General features: G+C 33.6%; 1 protein-coding gene across 3 annotated transcripts in view; it reads right to left on the reverse strand.

The window, feature by feature from the left end:
- Positions 1 to 19,827, reverse strand: part of LOC118274004 (acetylcholine receptor subunit alpha-like 1) — a 238,800-nt gene that overhangs the window by 176,853 nt on the left and 42,120 nt on the right. For 2 of the 3 annotated variants that reach the window (XM_050706665.1, XM_050706668.1), the window contains one exon: positions 1,111 to 1,161. The exons of the other annotated variant lie outside the window; for it this stretch is intronic. The gene's annotated coding sequence lies outside the window, so the exon portion shown is untranslated. The remainder of the gene's footprint in view (positions 1 to 1,110; positions 1,162 to 19,827) is intronic. 3 annotated transcript variants of the gene reach the window in all.

Below are 19,827 nucleotides of genomic sequence, written 5' to 3' on the forward strand. Positions count from 1 at the left end.
GTCATCCCTAAAAGAATCCCTTCTGAAAAATACTACGCTGAAAACCGTATCAAAATCAGTACCGCTAAACGTAAGACAATCACGCACAAACCTACATACAAGTCAAACTGCGAATCTAATTGCATATACAAGCATAACATACATACAGGTCAAACTGAGAACCTAATTTTTTTTAAGTCGGTTAAAAATGTACCATTTCTCGAAAACAAATCTCACAAACCGCTTCGGTGTAACAGACGGTTCTAAAAACAGGGGCGTAGTAGCGTAGTATTACTTATTAAAAGGTCGCAGGAAAGCTAGCTTGTAATTAGCCAGCAACTCGAAAGATGAACCAAGCCTATGGGAACCATGACTCCTTAAGTACCAGCCACCCGTTCCCAAAGTTTTACGGGTTAATTATTAGAATATATCTTAAGAGCAGCTAATTCGAAATTGGTGTTTGTAAACTTTTATTACGCAGTCGGCGTTAAATTGTATTCAGTGTTGTTTTTTATAACGTTTTGTTATTATTTATGTTGAATTTATTAACTAGCTTCTGTATGCAGCTTCGCTCACGTTGTCGTGGAATAAAACCTAGCCTATTTTAGACCACAATCTATTCTTGTTCCAAATTTCTTACCAATCCTTTCAGCCGTTTTGCCGTAATTGGGTAACAAACATACACACAAACACACAATCTTACAAACTTTCGTATTTATAATATTGGTAAGTTTTTTTTTCGTAAAATACTTACGACGTTCGCGGTGGTTTAACTGTAGGTCTGGTGTAGCTAAGGTCGATGGACCATAAAGAATATTTACTAGCGTCAAGCCAGTTACATAGTCAGTCAGCTGCTTTAAGCCTATAAAACTAATTGGACTTCGGCTCAATAGTGCCATCTTGTAAGCATTAACTTGCCAACTCTCACTGTTTGATAATATATCTAAAAACATGCTTAATGAAGTTATTGCACTTTGCCTTGAAATGAAAATAAACTTTGACGCATTTTAGTTTAAGGCCAAAATTAATTAACAAAATAGCACATAAAATATAACCAGTCTTTGGTATATTGTGTAAAGCGTAACATTCAAGCCACATTTTGTAAACGAGGTAAGTAAAGTTGAGGCCTACCAGTAAGACATGGGTCCTCCTTGGTTGCGTCATCGACAGATCGAGACTTACCTGAAAAAAATAAATAAAATTAGTATGGTTATCCACATAGTGTATCAATTTGTAATCACATAAAATAGTATTGCTAAAAAGTAATATTATTCTCCTCCCTTTCATAAGCTCACTTTACCAGTAAAAAATAAGTTATGAAAAAATCGCAATATTTATTTCTCGAAACCCTAACTCATAACCTACCTAACCTTAATTCATAGACATAAATATAGACTAATTTAAAATCGTGGGGTAGTTTAGGCCAGCTGTACCCCTTACCACGGCCTCACAGAAAACAAATTGAAACAATGCATTGTGTTTCGTAGTGTCAGTGATTCCCCAACAACCTTTCCTAACCCCGAAAGGGTGGCAACACACTTGTATCGCCGTAGGTGTTTCGAGTTTCCATGGGCGGTGGAGATTTGTTACCATCAAGTGATACGTCTGCTCGTTTACCTGCTTATACCATAAAAAATTAATAATAATGTACCCAATACCAAACCACTGAAGCAGTAACATTTCCTGATAATAATACCCATTGAATACTATTCAAGTTACTCGAGACCTGAATTCCTTAACAACGAAAAAAGGACAGTTTTTGATATTTCCGTATCATTAACTCCAAAAAACGGGAAAATATCAGAAAATCTTTATTCACTAGAGAACGAACAAGATTCTTTTAACCGTAAGTTAAAGTATCGAGAAATATTTGTCACACCACTGCTTTGATTGACATCCCATTAATCATCAACGAACAAGTCTTTGAGACAAACTTCGTTGAAGAAAAATCAATGTTCTGCAAGTTCTGATTCTTTTAAAATATAAAAAGAAAGAAGGAATATTGGAAAATAAAATGGTACTCTTCAAAAGTTTTGAGAAAGAGGGCGTTATTGATAACGGTACTTGGGCCAGGATTTTGTTTTGTTCTTTATTTGGAGCAATTTTAATTTAAAGGATACTATTTTTTATAACTTTTTACATAGATTTTTTTAGGAATCCTTGCCCCACATTAGGATTTCCTCCTACATCGCGGTTGCGTTTACAAATAAAACTATTTGACATACATACACATGACACCCAGACCCGAAACAACAATTTGTGGATCACACAAAGAGTTGTTCCGTGCGGGATCGAACTCTGACACGTTGCACGACAGCCAGTTGCCCAGCCACCATGCCAATCTTACAGTTAAATAATAATTATCTTAAACAATACACTATGGGCTTCTACGGGTAAGTTAAATCAAGAAATTTTCCTAAAAGAAAATTAGACATATTGCACGCCACAATCGTACAAAACATCCACTACTGAACACTGAACACACCTACACATAAATTAGTACTAACAAATTCACAGAAAACTCAATAAAGGTAGTAATACAAATTGACACTAATCATTTCAAGAATTACACTAACTATTCCGAACCACTGATTCAGTACAGTACCTACTCAAATTAATCCATCATAGTCAAACCTCGTAATTTCATAACCAACTGATTGACATTTCAGAGCTAACAAATAGTAGTTGATATATTAATAGGCATGTATAATTAACGACAGCTGCACCACATACGAGTGTCGACCACCAAACCACATTCCATTAGTAATTATTGTTCAATAGAAATATCACGTTTTATGTGTAAGCGATTTTATTACTGATCAAAAGCATAATTGGTTTTGGCTCTGTTTAAAAGATAAACATAACATTCATGTTGGTGGTCATATTATAGGAGTATGTGTGTCAAATAAAAAGTAAGAACTAAATCCACAATGAGGTGGAAGCCAATTTGCTCCATCATCAATGTAAGTAATCCAACAGAAATGGAGAAATTCAATCGACCGATATTTTAAGCAATAAGGTAAGTAAGCTCCATCGAAACTACCAGGCGAGCAGAAACTCGTGAGAGCCACGTAACGCCAGCGATAAAGTAAAACGATAACCGGCTAGTTTCTACAAAAAAAAATCATTTTGAGTCCGTGTCCTTTTCTTGATAGAATTGTCCGTAACTCCCGGGAGCCTTCATGAGCCCTTGAATTATTTCTATGAAATAACTCCTTGCCGTGGCCCGAAAATAATTGGGGAGAAGAAAGAATGAAAGAAAAAAACGCGCACAGAAACTAACCGTTCCCAAAAAGGCAATTTCACTCGCAATCATGAGAAATAACGATATTACCCCATAAACTTTCGACGCGAAACCTAAATATCTCCTCATACCTTTTTACTTCTTTACAGACATTGTTTATTTTATATACGTGGACCATTCCAGCGGTCCTATGATATTTTTATTGTGAGGTGAACGAAAACGATGCTGTCCCTTCTGTTTATTGTGTTTTAAGTTTGGTGAGCGTTTAGAATTTTTATGTTGAATTTTATCGTGGCACTCGGCCATGGAGCGTTCAGGTAGGAATCATTACGTGTTTGAATTTCAACTAATGTTCGTACTGTTGCTAGTGAAGCATTGAGTGGTATTTTCTTTTTCGGGACACTGGAGCGCGTAGGACATAATGTAATGTGGGTTGGTAATGTTCTCGCTAAAACCTTTACGACTACGATCCCCTTGAGGCCCTTTGTTGCGTAATGGGGATCGAAACTCGGTGCTTTTCAATAACTACATCTTATTTTTTGTTAAATAATCCTTACATGTGTTTAAAGTTTACCTCATAGCGTTATTCGAGGAAAGGCGTAGATCTACACCTACGTCTTTCCTTTACCAACGTAAAGGAAGGTAGTTTTGAAATACCTTTGCTTCGTATGAATAAAATATTCCCCGAAAATAAGCTCCTTACCCCGTCAATTCTCCTATGATACTCGCAGCGTCCTTGTATCAGATTTCAAGCGAGCTTATAGCCAAGTGTACACATAAATAGTTGGCGACAGAATCAGACTTTCTATAATCCCATACCGTCCACAAATCTTTAATATCAGAAGCAAAAGTTTGGAATACAGATATGAATAATGGCTAAACTCTGGATGCATTATACATGAGTACACAGATAGGGTAAATAAAAATAATAAATTGTGTACGACTTGTCAGTCGAGTGGTTGAAAATTCTGATACAGAGTAATTACGTTCTTCTAAGTACTTTATCTGCCACACTCAGAGTTATTTAATGATTGCTTAAACTATTCCAATTCGAAAATATATATTTCTTTTTATTTTATTTAAAATCTTATTCATCATTCTTCTTTTTCTCAATCTTCTTTTTATTAAATTTTTGTGCACATAACTACCCATAATCTGTTGAGTCAACAAATCACCATTGCGTAATAAGACTGCCCATTATACGCATATTACCTAAAATATTTGTAACCTATACTACTTAAATATGTACAATAAAACATATAAATAAATAAATATAATGAAATATCTGTAAACCCAAACAAACCAATAACACTTTCTATTGTAACACTTTATATGAGGGATCAGTACAACATGTCCTTGGCCCGGTTGTGGTGTTATTGAAATCTAAAACGGCCTGCTTAGTGATGCGGCATTAACTGCCGTGGAGCAAAGTTGATGGAGCGCGCCGAGTGGCGCGGTGACAGTGTTTCGTCAACTTCTTGTTGATAATAACGTGTAATGGCTTTGTTTTTATATTGGAAAAAGGCGTGTGATGTGTAGGATTTGTTTGTGTGTAGAGTAAAGGTAGTTAATTGGTAAAACAGAGATGTCTACTGCGAAATTGTGTTAGTTAAGGTAAAAATGTAAGTTGGATAGTAAACTTTTTTTTGGTTGTAATAAATAAAGAAAAAAAAACAAAAAATCGATTGCTCGTAGTCGGTAATAGAAACCTACAAATAGCTACTAATAATCTATTCTATACATATAATAAAATCGTAGAAAAGTGCTGTCTGTACATTGAAAATAAAAAAAATAAAAATAGCAGGGGTTATAGTTATGTCGATGTCGAACCCAAAAATGTAATTAACTTTTTTTTGTCTGTTTGTCTGTTTGTCTGTTTGTCTGTTTGTCTGTTTGTCTGTTCGTCTGTGCGCGCTAATCTCAGAAACGGCTGATCCGAGTTGGATGCGGTTTTCACGAATATATTGTGGGATGCTTAAATTTACATTTAGTGTTTGTTTCATGTCAATCGGTTCATAAATAAAAAAGTTATGTCAAATTAAAGAATCACGTCGAACATTCTATGCTTATACCATTAATCTCCGCAACTATTTGACGGATTTGGTTGAAATTTGGTACAGATATAGTTTAGAACCTTAGAAAGGACATAGATATATTTTTATTTCAAAAATCAAAAAATAAAAATAAGAAATAAATTATTTATAAATAATTCTATGTTGATCGTTACACGACTTCGGTTCATGTTATTGTTTTAATTCATCGAAAAAAAGTAAATAAATAGTAAAAAAAAGTTTCGTTACATTCATTTGGTTGGGTATCGGCCGAGCGCTACGGTACTATCGTAGAAAAAGTGTATTACCAGTCGTATGATTTATTTGTCTGTAGTGGTCCTGCTGTTTCGTATATTCTAAATAAATTGGTTTCGTTGTATTTGTCAATTAATAAGTTTATTTGTTGGGTTTTTCTGGTTAAATTATTTAACGTAGGTTTAGTTTGATATCGATTATTAGTAGTTACTGTAGTTAGTTTTTTTAATAAAATTGTAAGTCTATAATTTATAAATTAATTAGATTTAAGTCGTTTCTTTTAAATTATTTAGTTTAAGCTTGGTTATTATAGCATTGAGGATAGGTTGTAATATAATTTCTTTTTTAATGGTTATAAATGCGTAATTCGTAGCTTTCTTTAATTCTTTAGTTTTAAGTTAGTTTTCATCTTAAGTTCGGAAAGATTATAATATTTCTTTAGTTTAAGTCCGTTTTTAAACTATTTTTTCAATGCCCAAAGTGAGTATACATCTATTAAATTCAAACGCAGAGCTCATTATGTTGATTTTTGAGGAGTTCCCTAGAATATCTTCCACATCTCATTTTTGAAGAGATCCCGCGAAATCGGGAACTATGTGGTTAAAACCAAAAATTTGCCGGAAGTCACTATTCCACGCGAACGAAGTCGCGGGCTATAATAAATCTGTAGAAGGGTCAATTCTGTTCATTGAAAATATAGAAAAAATAAATAGCAGGGTGTTACTGGATCGATACCAAACCCAAATATGTGATTATTATTTTTTTGTCTGTCTGTCTATATATGTTCAGGCATCACGTGAAAACTAACGGTTTGATTTCGATGAAACTTGGTATAATTATATCTTATTATCCTGGACATAAAATAGGTTACTTTTTATCCTGGAAAAATACGTAGAAAAAAATCTTTATTTTCAGTTTTATTCTGCTCAACAGCAGTAGCTCAATAGAGGGATCTTCTTAATTATTATGAGCCTCGCCGTATTTGGGTCCAATAGATATTTATATTAAATAAATTCCTATAGCCTTCAGTATTTTTAACAATACGTACTTATACCAGTGAACCTAGAGTAACAAAATTAATTGAAATGTCTGTTTGTTAAATTGAAATAACCACTTTTTTTGTGAATTATATATATTATGAATATACACACGGTACATACACCAAAATAGGTTTGTTTTCAGCAGGTAGCTAATATGTTATGGAGAAACTTAGGCTACTTTTACTAGTCACAAAATCTGTAATTCTCGCGAGCGAAGTCCCAAACATCAGCTAGTAGCAAATAAGTATGTACATATGTACGAGTATATCCAACCAAACTTGCATTGAGGCTGAAGTTCCCTCCATTTACAATTCATTATGATTCCCAAAACGTAGACTGTATGTAGCAAGGCCAATCAAAGTGAATACTTGTACTTATATACGATTAGGTTTCCTAGAAGTAATCTGGGAGTAATTCTATGAAATACTCTAGATTGATTATATCTTAATCTACTTTCAAGACTTAGTCTGGAGGTCAAATGTGAGTTTTGTGTATAAAAAGTAGCTTATGAGCCTATGAGTGAGACTTGTATGTAGCTGATTGAAAAAGTAATAATTTATATTAAATATGACCAGAAATTCTACAATTTACTGATTTTGTTACGTGCATACAAAAATAGCATCAAAAGAGAAATATTTAAACAAAAATTTACATTGACTGGTTATTAAAAATATCATTTGCACGCAACGACACGAAACCAGAAATCCCGTGAAGTATGAAATTAATATCTGATTATATTGTATTGTATTTAACCACTGTTATATTATTGGTTCCGACTTCCAGCAGTTGATTACTCTAGGAAGTTATTTTTTAAAATTGTCGGCGTTGATTATTAATTGCGTTGTATATGCAACGACACGCCGTTTTCTTCGAAGGGATAGGCAGAGGTGCGCATTATGCGATTATGCGATTATAAGAAACAACATACGAGATTATGCGATTATAAGAAACAACAAATTGTTTATAAATGGAAAAGAATTTACCAGTCGCCATGAAGCTATAACGGAAACGCCGCCAATAAAAAGCCCCATCAAAAATAAAGTGATAGAAGACATACTACCTTCCATGGAGAGCGAAAACACACCGACCAACCACTCGTACTCACAACCTACCCCCAGTATCTCATCTACTAAAGTAAATTATAAGTCAAAAACTGTAATAAATAAGACATTTCTCTAATGATGTAACAATAACTTATCAAAACATTCAAAGTATAGGAAATAAGATAGATTTAATTGAACATTTGTTACTAGAAAAAAGTATCGATATTCTATCCTTATCAGAAGTATGGAGAAATGAACATTTTTGTAATTCTGTATCCCTTCAAGGTTATAAAATTGTATCCCAATTCTGTAGAAAAACTGGAGAGGGTGGAGGTGTTTGTCTTATTATAAGAGAAAATATAAAATGTATAGAAAGAATAGACATAGTAAAGTATTCCAAAGAATTTATAATAGAAATTTGTGCAATTGAAATTCCTGAATTAAACTGTATATTCATAGGACTATACCGTCCAGACCGTCATATAAATGTATTTTACGAGCAAATGGAAAAACTATTAAATAGATTAAATACTAGAGATAGAAATAGATATATCGTGCTAGGAGGAGACTTTAACATTAATATACTCGAAAAAAACAAACAAACAGAAAACCTTCTTACCTTCATGCACTCACATAATCTTAAACAAATAATTCGTGAACCCACACGAGTAATAAAAACTACTTCTACTTGTATAGATTTAATTTTTATAAACCATAAACCCTTAATAAAGAAAGTATATGTCGAAGATTACGGACTTTCAGATCACAAATCTATTAACTTAAAACTAAATGCAAATGATTTATATAAAAATAATAACAGAATATGGTATAAACAAAAAAGACTATTTACAGATAAAAACATGATAAATTATAAACACGCGTTAAAGGAAATTGATTGGGTTAACATAATAAATACAAACAAAAACATTAACGAAAACTATAACATATTTATCAAAAATATAACAGAGCTTTTAGATAAAATAATACCAAAACAAAGAGTGAAATTAAAGTCTAAAAAAGGTAAGGGATGGATGACAACAGGACTAAAAATATCATGCAAACACAAGAGAGCACTAAGAATATTACTTAATGAATCCAAATCTAAGGTCATAAAAACATATCACAGCAACTTTAGCAAAATATTAAAACGTAGCATAACACTATCAAAAAAAATAGAATACACCAGACAAATGAAAAACTCTGATAATAAAACTAAAACTATGTGGAACATTATAAATAGTAAAACAGGTAAATCTATGACAAAGCAATATGACAATATAACATTAAAAACAAACAGCACTACCATTTCATGTCCTAAACACATATCAAATATATTTAATGACTTTTTTGCAACAGTTGGTGAAACAACAGATACAAACATTCCTGTAAAAACCGGACGTCCAGTCATGAACCCACCTACCACATCAATGTACCTTCGCCCAGTAAACCAAAAAGAAATATATACTATTATAAAACTAATAAAAAACAAACATAGCTGCGGAATAGACGACATACCCCCTATCTTAGTTAAAAAATGTGCAGAAGAATTGTCAGTCCCCCTCACATTCTTGATAAATCAGAGCTTTGAGCTTGGAGAATTTCCCGACCTACTAAAAATTTCCCTGGTAAAACCATTACATAAAAAAGATGATATCCATACTCCAAGCAATTACAGACCCATAGCGTTGTTGCCGACCTTCGCAAAGATCTTTGAAAAGGCTATGTGCAACAGACTAAATTTTTTCCTAGAAAAATACAACATTCTAGATGACTGTCAAAATGGTTTCAGGAAAACTAGATCCACAACATCTGCGGTCTACAAATATATCCAAACCGCTCTCCAACAAATAAATGACAAAAGATATGCATTGGGCCTGCTTCTCGACATGACGAAAGCCTATGATAAAGTGTCATATAGCATACTACTCACAAAACTTCACGGTTCTGGTGTACGTGGGCCGGCTTATAATTGGTTTAAATCATATTTAAGCAACAGAAAGCAAATAGTCCAAGTCGAGCATCATAGCATTGAAGATAGGGAGACAACAACAGTGCGGTCTGAGGTGAGAAATCTCACATGCTCGATCCCCCAGGGCAGTGTCCTGGGTTGCATATTATTCCTAATATATATTAATGACCTGCCAAAAATCCTAAATAAACAAACTACATTGCCAGTACTGTTCGCCGATGATATTTCCATACTTATAAAATGTGACAAAACTTCTGACCCAAATGCAATCTTACAAAATACCCTTGAGACAGTGACACGCTGGTTACATGATCATAATTTGGAAATTAACTGCACCAAAACTAAAATGATACAATTTAGATCGTATAAAGCCCCTCCCCTAAATAACATTTTATTTTTTAATAACACCCCTATAGAATTAGTAACTACATTTAATTTGCTCGGTATAAACATAGACACACATCTCAATTGGAAAAATCACATAGAAATAGTTAAATCTAAATTATCAAAATTTACTTACGCCCTGTTTCAGCTTAAGAACTGCACAAATACAGAAACAGCACTATCGGCATACTACGCCTATGCATACTCATGGTTAAAATATGGTGTGATGTTATGGGGAAATAGCGTTAATGCAAGTGAAATATTTGTAATGCAAAAAAAATGTGTTAGAATACTGGCCCATATTGATAATACCGAGAGCTGTAGGCCATACTTTGTCAAATTAAAACTCTTAACTTTATCATCTATATACATACATGACCTTTGCATATTTGTATTTAAAAATAGTAACATTTTCCCTAAAATAAGAGATACCCACAACGTAAACACACGTCATAAAAATAGACTGTATCTGCCACCTTCTCGGATTAAAATGCTACACCATAGCCCATACTACATGGCAGTAAAAATATTTAATAAATTACCAGAACAAATTAAAGAAGAACCCAAATTCAATACATTTAACAGAAAACTAAAAGAATATCTAATACAGAAGTGCTTTTACACTGTCGCAGAATATTTAGAATGGAAAAATGGTAAATAAGATACTAGTTATGCAGATAATCATAGCCACAATATTAATACTTATATATAGTTAAATAACATAATAACACAAGTACATACACCTTAAACAACAAAACAAATTACTAAAATGTCAATAACATAATACTTAAATATATGAAATGATTAAATACAATACTTATTTATTATAGCTAACAAATACTAATGTGTAAATTGCAAGGACTAATAGAAGTAAATAATTAATCTAGGAATATATTGATATTCATTTAAGAAAAAAAATATTATTAATTGATGTATACTGATATTACAATAAAAAAAAAGATATTAATATATAAAATAGTGATAACATATTGATAGATATTAATTACAATAATAATAATATTTGTTAGTTTTTTGTTATAGTGTCACATTATTGTTAAGATATAATAAGTACTAAGTGACTGGATACTAAATGTGTCGAAATGTATGTTGCCGTACCCTAACCGGGTTTCATGTTGAGACAAATGCTTCTAATTATGTATCATCTAAATGTACACATGAATGCAATAAATGATTTGAGTTTGAGTTTGAGTTTGAGCATTTAATACCGCTATACAATATACACCCACTTTTCACCATTTGTGTTATATACATTTTTAATTGGTATTTGGATGTAGTTGGAAGTAGGTACTAATTTTAATCATAGATGCACGCTTAATTGAATCTATCTCGCATCTATTTACTAGTTAGACTGCATGGTTGGTGCTGTGGGCATAGACTGCCGCGCAAAGAGCTCGATTCTCAAACGGAGCAACTCTTTGTGTGATCTATAAATTTTTGTTTCGGGTCTGGGTGTCATGTGTATGTGAACTTGTATGTAAAAGATACGTTTTAAAAAAAAACTACACGAATTCGATTCGTTTTTTCTTAGTAAAAATAACATCGATGCCACATCCATTAAAATTATTAACTACCAACAACACCACTACTAAAAAAAAAAACAAAAATATTTAATTCATTGTCCTCGCTCTATCCCATCCCTGTTTCCAACATGTCCTCTTATTTTTCTAATCTCCAGTAGGCAATAGTCCTTTGAAAACAATAGAGTCCCGTCAGTGTATACTCCGTTATCAGAATGTTTCATTTGCTTTGCGGTCCGAACCGGACCGGTACCGTATCGATGACCGGGACTTTGCCGTGATCGTGTGCGGCTTCACACAGCCGTAACCGGCCCGTGGTCGGCCACCAGACACAATAATTGATTTTTGGTCTGTTGTTATTGGCATTAATTTATTTTTGTGATTTATTTTATTAGTATATCGTGATTTTGTTTTGAGGTTATAATTTGTTGGTGGATTTCATCATTTTTGTTTGATGTGCTGTGATGTGGATATTAATTTTAGGTGTAATATAAAAATCTACATATTTGTTGTTTTACCGCTATATATATTAAGTAGGTAAATTCTATTTGAATGGATTGGTATTATCAGAGCTTATGATAGAAGCAAAATAAATATACCTGCACCACTAAACTAAACTGTTACTAAGCTATATTTAAATCATGCACACATAATTAGATATACGACAAAGTTTAATAGTACAGAACTTCTAACAGCAACGATTTACACCATTCTTAATGATGTCTAAATTATTCTATATTAAAAGACCTACCATATATCTAAGTATATATAATGAATTTAAGTATGAGAGAAGAGAAATAAGTAAGTCATCCAGGCCATAACAAGTAAAAAAAAATGTGTCGTCGCCGTGTGTGTCGTGTGACGCGGAATTCCGCTCATGAATATGATCCTCTAGCAAGGCTTGAAACTAGTCGAGTTCTTCATCAAACAGTTACGCGAGTAAGCCGATAACATAATAAATAAAAAAGAAAATCTTAATATTCGTACAAAATCATCTACATTCACTATCTACAAAATATACTACACAGGCTTCAGTATACATAGCAAAGATGATACAGGCGTTCTATTAGCTCTCGCCGCGAACGTGTTCTAGTGGGCAGCCCTCGATTTTAACACGTTACACACAGAACAACCTCCCAAGGCTAAAGATATGCGTTGACGTCAGTGTCAAGTGATATTCTATTTGGATGAGGGGTTTGTTATTTTGTTGCTATAGTATGTTTCTTTCTTTTTTCACAGTTAAAGCTTTGTTCCAGAGGAAATGTAGTCTACTTTCGGCTATATTTTTTATAAGAGTAACGTATAGAGTTTCTGGCTCTTTCTTCTCTATTTCAAGCTATATTTTGGAAAAGCACCTAGCTTGACTGACGGACAGACTGAGAACATTTCAAAAGTACCTATTTATGGTTTGATTGGAATAAATAACGACATTGTGTGCCATAATGTGCACCTCTGTCTGGACCCTTTCGGGGATAAAAGGCGTGACGTTGCATAAAAAATTATTGGAATAAATGATTTGACTTTGACTGGTTGCTTGTAAAAACAATATTGTCCATCGTAAAACGATTAAAAGTGTTATTATAATAAAATCATTATTTTGTAAGTAGTTTATTTTAAGTAACCAATCAAAAATAACCTTAATAAACAAAGCCACATACATACATACATAAAACTCACAAAACAAAATACCACAATAAATAAAAAGAACATCCAACAAACTCCAAACGTCGGTACCAGGAGTGCATAAAGCAACAGAGTCAATTTCTATACAAATGTAGAAGTAGTTGACTCAGCTGATCCAACATGGTACTCGTGGGAATGACTCAACGGCATAGATAATGCGTCTTGTTAGTGCTACTAGTTTCCTCACTGACTAAGCTACAAAATTCATGCCCGGCTATGTAAAATACGAGGAACGAAAATTTTCAATGCGGATAAATGAACGAGACAAAGTTTTGTGTGAATAAAATTAGTGTTGGATTTGTTAGGGGATAATTGAGGTTAGCCTGACTCATTATGATTAAAAACTTGAACTAGGTATACTTATCACTTGAACTAGGCTAAATGATAAGTATAGTTAAACTTTTTACTAAACTGGCATTGGCTTGTTTAAAGTATGATACTGTAACTTGTAAGAAATCTAGTATCTACGAATATGAATTAAATGTGATTTCTGGTTTTCATAAATCCAAAGTATGTTGTAGCACAAATATTATCGCTTATAAAATGCAGCTAAGAAGCCAGTCCAGCAACAACTAAAAAAAAAGAAAAGAAAAATACTCAATGTTTTAACTACTTCCTTGATAAAAAAATTAAACTTAAACGTATTCTTAACCACACGACTCAAGAAAGAGCCAAGATAGAAAACCTCTTTTCCTCTCCACTACCTCATTTTACATTTTCTATCACACAAAGACGGCACTAAAGCATCACCTAGAACTAAACTAACCGGGTGTTTAACAGTTAACCGTCAACTATGTTTCCATTTAATCCTTATCAAGATGTAAGAGAAATACTTAAGTTTAGTTGAGTCAGTGAATCTCACGGGATAAGTTCCCAGTGTAGATAATGCGTTCAGTTAGCAAGCGACAAGTTTCTGAGAGCCAGTTAACTCAGTGTTCGATAGTATAGGACTCGGTTTAAGTAATCAATGGGTTATTGTTGTCGGGTATTGAAGTGTTAGTGATGTGATTTTAGTCGATTTAGAAGTTTTGTAGTGGAATTTTTGTATTTATTGTGTACTGGCTTCTGTCAGCGGTTTCGCCTGCGTTTCCGTGGGATAAAAAGTATTCTATCACCCAAATCAGCTCATACCCTGTCTGTATACCAAATTTCATCAAAATCCTTTAGTAGTTTCAGTGTGATTTCCGGACAAATATCCAAATATACAAGCTTTCATATCTTTAAAATTATATAGTGTGATTCATGATAAAGTTGCTGTCTATTCATACGAGAAGCGTAAATTATAACATTACTTTTCATATCAGCTACAAAATTCGCATGTTTCAACAATACCTCATTTGTTAACATTATTTCCAAAGTACGCTATACCTAAGCAGAGTTATACATCATCCCTCACAAATCTCTTACAAAGCAATTCCTCTAGAACGTTCTCCTAGATGATAATCTACACAGTCAATAGAAAGTGCCTTTCATTTCAAAACATCGCTTAGATCAATCTTCAAGACAAATTCTGCCGTCACGCTCACCTGCCTTTGTTTTACATTCCCCTATATTTGAGTCGTCTTTATACATTCATAGGCAAATATATTTTATTTGTTCGCAACCTTTACCCCATGGCACGGCTGAATGGGTTTCCTCGGCAGACTTGTCAAAAGATTGGCCCCAATCTTGGATCCAATCTTACGAGTCACAAGTCAGAGGGTGTCACTGATCACTGACCTGAGACGTGTTTTAGAAAATTCCGCACATACTTCACTAAACACGGATATTCAACGGGAACAAACAAATTTATGGGGATTCCGTGTGATTGTTTGACTTCGTGATTTGCAAATCTCAAATGGAATTGGGTTTTTACATGGTTGTTCAATGTTCACCTATTATTACTCTAAGTTTTCTTGAAATCAAGTATATCTCAATATACCTTAGCAATCTGACCAATAACTTGGCAAATAATTAAGACGTTAAAAACATATAAATCACGCAAATTGTCAGAATTATTCATTACGTGTCAAACATCAACAAAAACATTAAAATTCATAGAGACAACATCAAAATACGTTATAAAAAAATATAACAAGTTCCTCTCCTCCCTGAGAACACACAACATTACTAAGAAACCGAGTACGTGTGTAAAACTACGAGGAAAAGCTTCTTACACAACACACAAACTGTACAAGGTAACTTTATTTACGTTAAAGGCATTTCACGTGGAACTGTATCAAAAGGGTCGGAGTAAAAACTAAAAATAACTTCTCAGTAATCAAATTGTACGAGTTCATAGTGAATGGGGAATGTGCACACTCGGAATGCGTTCATGCATGAGAGGGAACTACAAAAATAAAGGAAGGTTCGAGTAATGAGCGCCGTCTAGACTTGGGTCTCTAGACAAGGGTTTAGCTACCTTTGAAAGGAAACTATCTTAGCTTAGTGATTGTGAGGGGATTTAAAAATAGATTGGGACTTTGTTAGGAAGGAAAACTATCGATTCAATTGGTGTGATATAAATAATGCTTTCAATGTCGATATGAATAATTTATCTATCAGTTTCACTGTCGTCAGCTTTTCAAGAGCGTTTACTTAAATTTCCAAGCCTGGCAAGCGACTTAGAGATCTCAGAGTCTCCTAAAATTTAAGATACTACAGCCTCCGCGTCAACTGTTCGCAGTTCTAAGACACCTTGATTATGTATGTAATCTTAGCGTGTATCTAAGTATCGCCAGTAATAGTTTTAATACCATATAGTAGTTTATGATCACATAAGCTTGCCTCCTTGCATGGGATTACTAGTTAATCGCCCTGTAAACCAACTTTCTCTCACATTGGATTAATGGTAAAGCCTTCGAAAAGTTTGCTTTACCTTATCGCACAGAAGGTTGAAATTGAGAATACATTCTGAACCTACAGAAACTCGAACAAGCTATGATTTCAGTTCTCATTGTCATGGTCAATTAATCTGCCAAAATCTAATGACATAAACTCCTACATAAATCATAATAGGTCACGAAAAAAAAAATCGCTTAAAATCACACACGTTGATCTGACCTCTTATCAAAATCCCACTCAACTGATATAGGTCTAAAACCAAACCCATCAGGGAATCCACTCAAATTACATCATCACATAAAAGCCCTAGAACAATTATCCATCAGAGGTGGCCCTTCTCTGAAGATCCATTAATATAAGGGTGCTCCACACATCTTGCAATTACAATGCCTTCTTTGTCCTTGTGACGAGAATTAATTGACAAATCGTTGGGCCTTTAATTGATGGCAAAGTCAAAAGCAGACGCATGTGACAGATGGTTAGAAAGAATGGCCTGTCGGATACATGTGTACGTCGTTTGTTGTTTATTTAGTTCATTGAATATGTAGTTTTATATTAATTGTGTTAAAGTGAAAAGTCGAATGGAGTGATGATTGTACATACTTAGTATGGATTTGATTGATATTGAATAATGGGTGGTCGACTATTGTGGAAGTTCATTTCTAACTTGTAGCTTATAAGAACATCATAGTTTTTGGATAAGTACTACTAATTAACTGTAAACTAGTGTCCAATAATTCAATTTTAATTAGAAACTGTTCTCACAAAATAAAATACACTCAACACTAAAACACGAATCACAGAACCGTGCACATATACAAGACAACTTCAAAAGTTGCTTAACGCCAATTACTTCCACTTATTCAAATTTCTATCGAGCAAATTACATCAGAACATATGCTGACGCTGCTCATATTAAATTTACTTGGGACAACTTTGTACGTTTCCAAGCAAACGAAGAGACAAGTTTGTCACACACTTCTTGAACATTCGTTACATTATTCAAGTTACATATACACTTTTTCCGATGCAGTGTAAATAGGAAATTGAATTTCGCCGAGTGTACGCGAAGTTAGCCGACCGTGTGTAGAAGCTACTGGCATGCAAAGTTGTAGATGTGTTTATGTAAAAATGTAATAGATCGTTATTGGTTGCTGTCGTCGCATGCTTTTTATAAATAGTATTCGCTTAAGTTTATAAAATCAATAATAGGGTAGATGACTAATTTTTATTTTAATGTCCGTCTTGTAGATTATTTCAAAACATTCTATACTTTTGAAGAAATAAGTAAATGTAATTTACGATAAGTTAGAAATAGTCCTCAAATTTGCAACGCCTGAAAAAGGCCACTAAGCTGTTCAAAATATTTTAATTAAGACCTGTATAATACCTTAACATGCAAGTAAACATTTTGAGTTCGAGTTTATATTGATTTGAAATATCGCGTGACGTTGCAAAGTTGAAGAGCGAAGATATTTTTAAAAGCTGTTTTTGCATTATATTTATTCATTAATCCGTAGTCGAAACACGTGCCAGTACAATGACCACAAAATTATGTTGCATGAATAACTTGTCTCGCCACCCACTCATTTGCGTAGTTCTTTTGCGGTTAAACAAGTCTGAACAGACTTATACTACGATTATTTTCTTTCTTGGTCATTTTCACTCTAACTCAAGAATCTATTAAAGTTGTACGAACGATTTAAACTACGCTGGGACGACGTATAATGAAGGAAGTAGTTTCAATAGATTGGGCGATTATTCGCAAGTTTTATGGGATCGTTGTAACAAATTATGTGGAACGAATTTATGGTGTTGAATTAAAAGTTCTAGTTAATTTTAACGACGCGGTTACAGGTTAATGCCGGTTTTAAACACCGGATTAATGAGGTAAGTCATTTTGGTTAATTGTGTTTAGTGGGGAAATATTTTGTAACTTGAAATGGGGTTGAACTATGCCTGTGTGATTCAAAGGTAATAAAGTGTATTAAAATGTCGTTTCTTGTTTCTAAGCAGTATAATTTAACAGCTGTCTAAGTTAATTTCGAGTATATTTCTACGGGTTCAACGGAAAAATGCGAACAAAACTTCCATCGGACGCTAAACGTCACGAAAAAGGACAAGACTTTTCTTTTACCCCGTAAAGTCCCGAGAGACGTGGGGAAGTATTATTTCCGTTTGTAGTTTGATCATGTCCCTAAGGAAAAAAATACTATGTTAAGAGATAATACACCAAAAAGATTTCAATATGAATAAAGTAGAAGAAAAAATAAAATGGTATGACGTGAAGTAAAGCCAGTGTGCAAACAATAAAGTAGTTAATCCACCCCATTGACTGCCACCGCAAAACAAAAAGCAAGATTAGATAATACTAAAATGATTTTCAGAGCCACGTAACTCGAGCCCCACACTAAAATCACTACTCAACCCGTATAACCCGACCGAAATGCGTAGTCACACAAAACAGAAAAGGTTGAAACAAAAAAGGCGCAATTTTCACAAAGCAGTATATCAGCCACAATCATTTATCAGAATATAACTAGTGGGGCGGAATGGGATACATTGGCTTGGACATTTTCGTCGGTGTACGCTTTTTTGTGAACGTTTTTTGCGTTATTTTTTTGCACAAAGCTGCCTTCTGTGGCAGTATGAGTGTGGCTTTGTACAAGTATTCTCGTTTTTAAACGGAGAGTTTGACTTTTTGGTTTTATTACGTAACATTTTTGGAACGCTTATGAAAAACATATATGTGATCAGTTTGCCTCTTTATTCTAGTATGTGTTTTATATGCTATACATAATAAAGTTGCTATTTTTAATTATAGAAAGATAGCTCTAAATTTTGTGATTTTGTCAAGTCTTCACTACTGAAAATATATAACAGAAAAAAATATAGAAAATGGGAACACAATAAAAACATGAAATAAAAAGAATACTTTCGCAACAAAGTTAGAATCATCACTCAACTACTTAATTCGAAGTGAACCACTATTTACCGACCCTACTTAGTTACCAGAAAGTATACTGAAGCCCACTTTGTTAGCGCCCGCATTGACCTCACCAAAAAAATAGAAAAACATGGTTAAGCAACTTTGCTATCTACTCTTCCAAAGTTCTTGTATCGTTAGAATATCAATGCGATACGAGAAGAAAGTTTCGTCAGCCTCCTTCGTTACTGTATTCTAAACGTTTTTGCGAGTTAAGGAATTTTGGAAACAAGAGTTGCAAATTGAATTTTTGATCCGTAACTCCATTGGAGGCCTCGTGGCCTGTCAACGGAAAGATTGAATTTAATTATTTTCGTCGCATTCGTTTCTTGCATCCAAATGTGGATTTGATTCTTGTAGACGAAAAATAAAAAATTAAATCCTTATTTTCTGGTTCCTGACTAAATACAAAAATCATCGTTACATTCAACAAACAAGCAACTATTACTCGTAAAATTAGCAAAAATCATCCATTTTTTTTATCTCCTCCAACCCAAAACCCACCAGTCAACACACTACATCTAAAAAAGACCTCAATATCTACATACTGAACGCTCGAACTCAACAAAAACACAATTTTATTTACAAGGCCAGACAGAAGCAAAAGGAAGTCAATTCAACTTTGTAACCCTCGCAACAGGCTAATTTGCATCGTCTAAACGTACGTCCACAACCCTAAAAACTTATCAACATTTATTGAGTTTAAGGCTCTCTTCCAGCCCTTGATTAGTTCCAGGTAAACAGGTTTCTGGGTTAATTTGGCTAAGAATAGACTCTTATTTACTTTTAAGTAACTACACGAGATCGGTATCTAGGAATTTTCTATTAAATA

The sequence above is a fragment of the Spodoptera frugiperda genome, chromosome 3 (assembly GCF_023101765.2).
Source record: "Spodoptera frugiperda isolate SF20-4 chromosome 3, AGI-APGP_CSIRO_Sfru_2.0, whole genome shotgun sequence".
Classification (NCBI taxonomy): Eukaryota; Metazoa; Arthropoda; class Insecta; order Lepidoptera; family Noctuidae; genus Spodoptera; species Spodoptera frugiperda.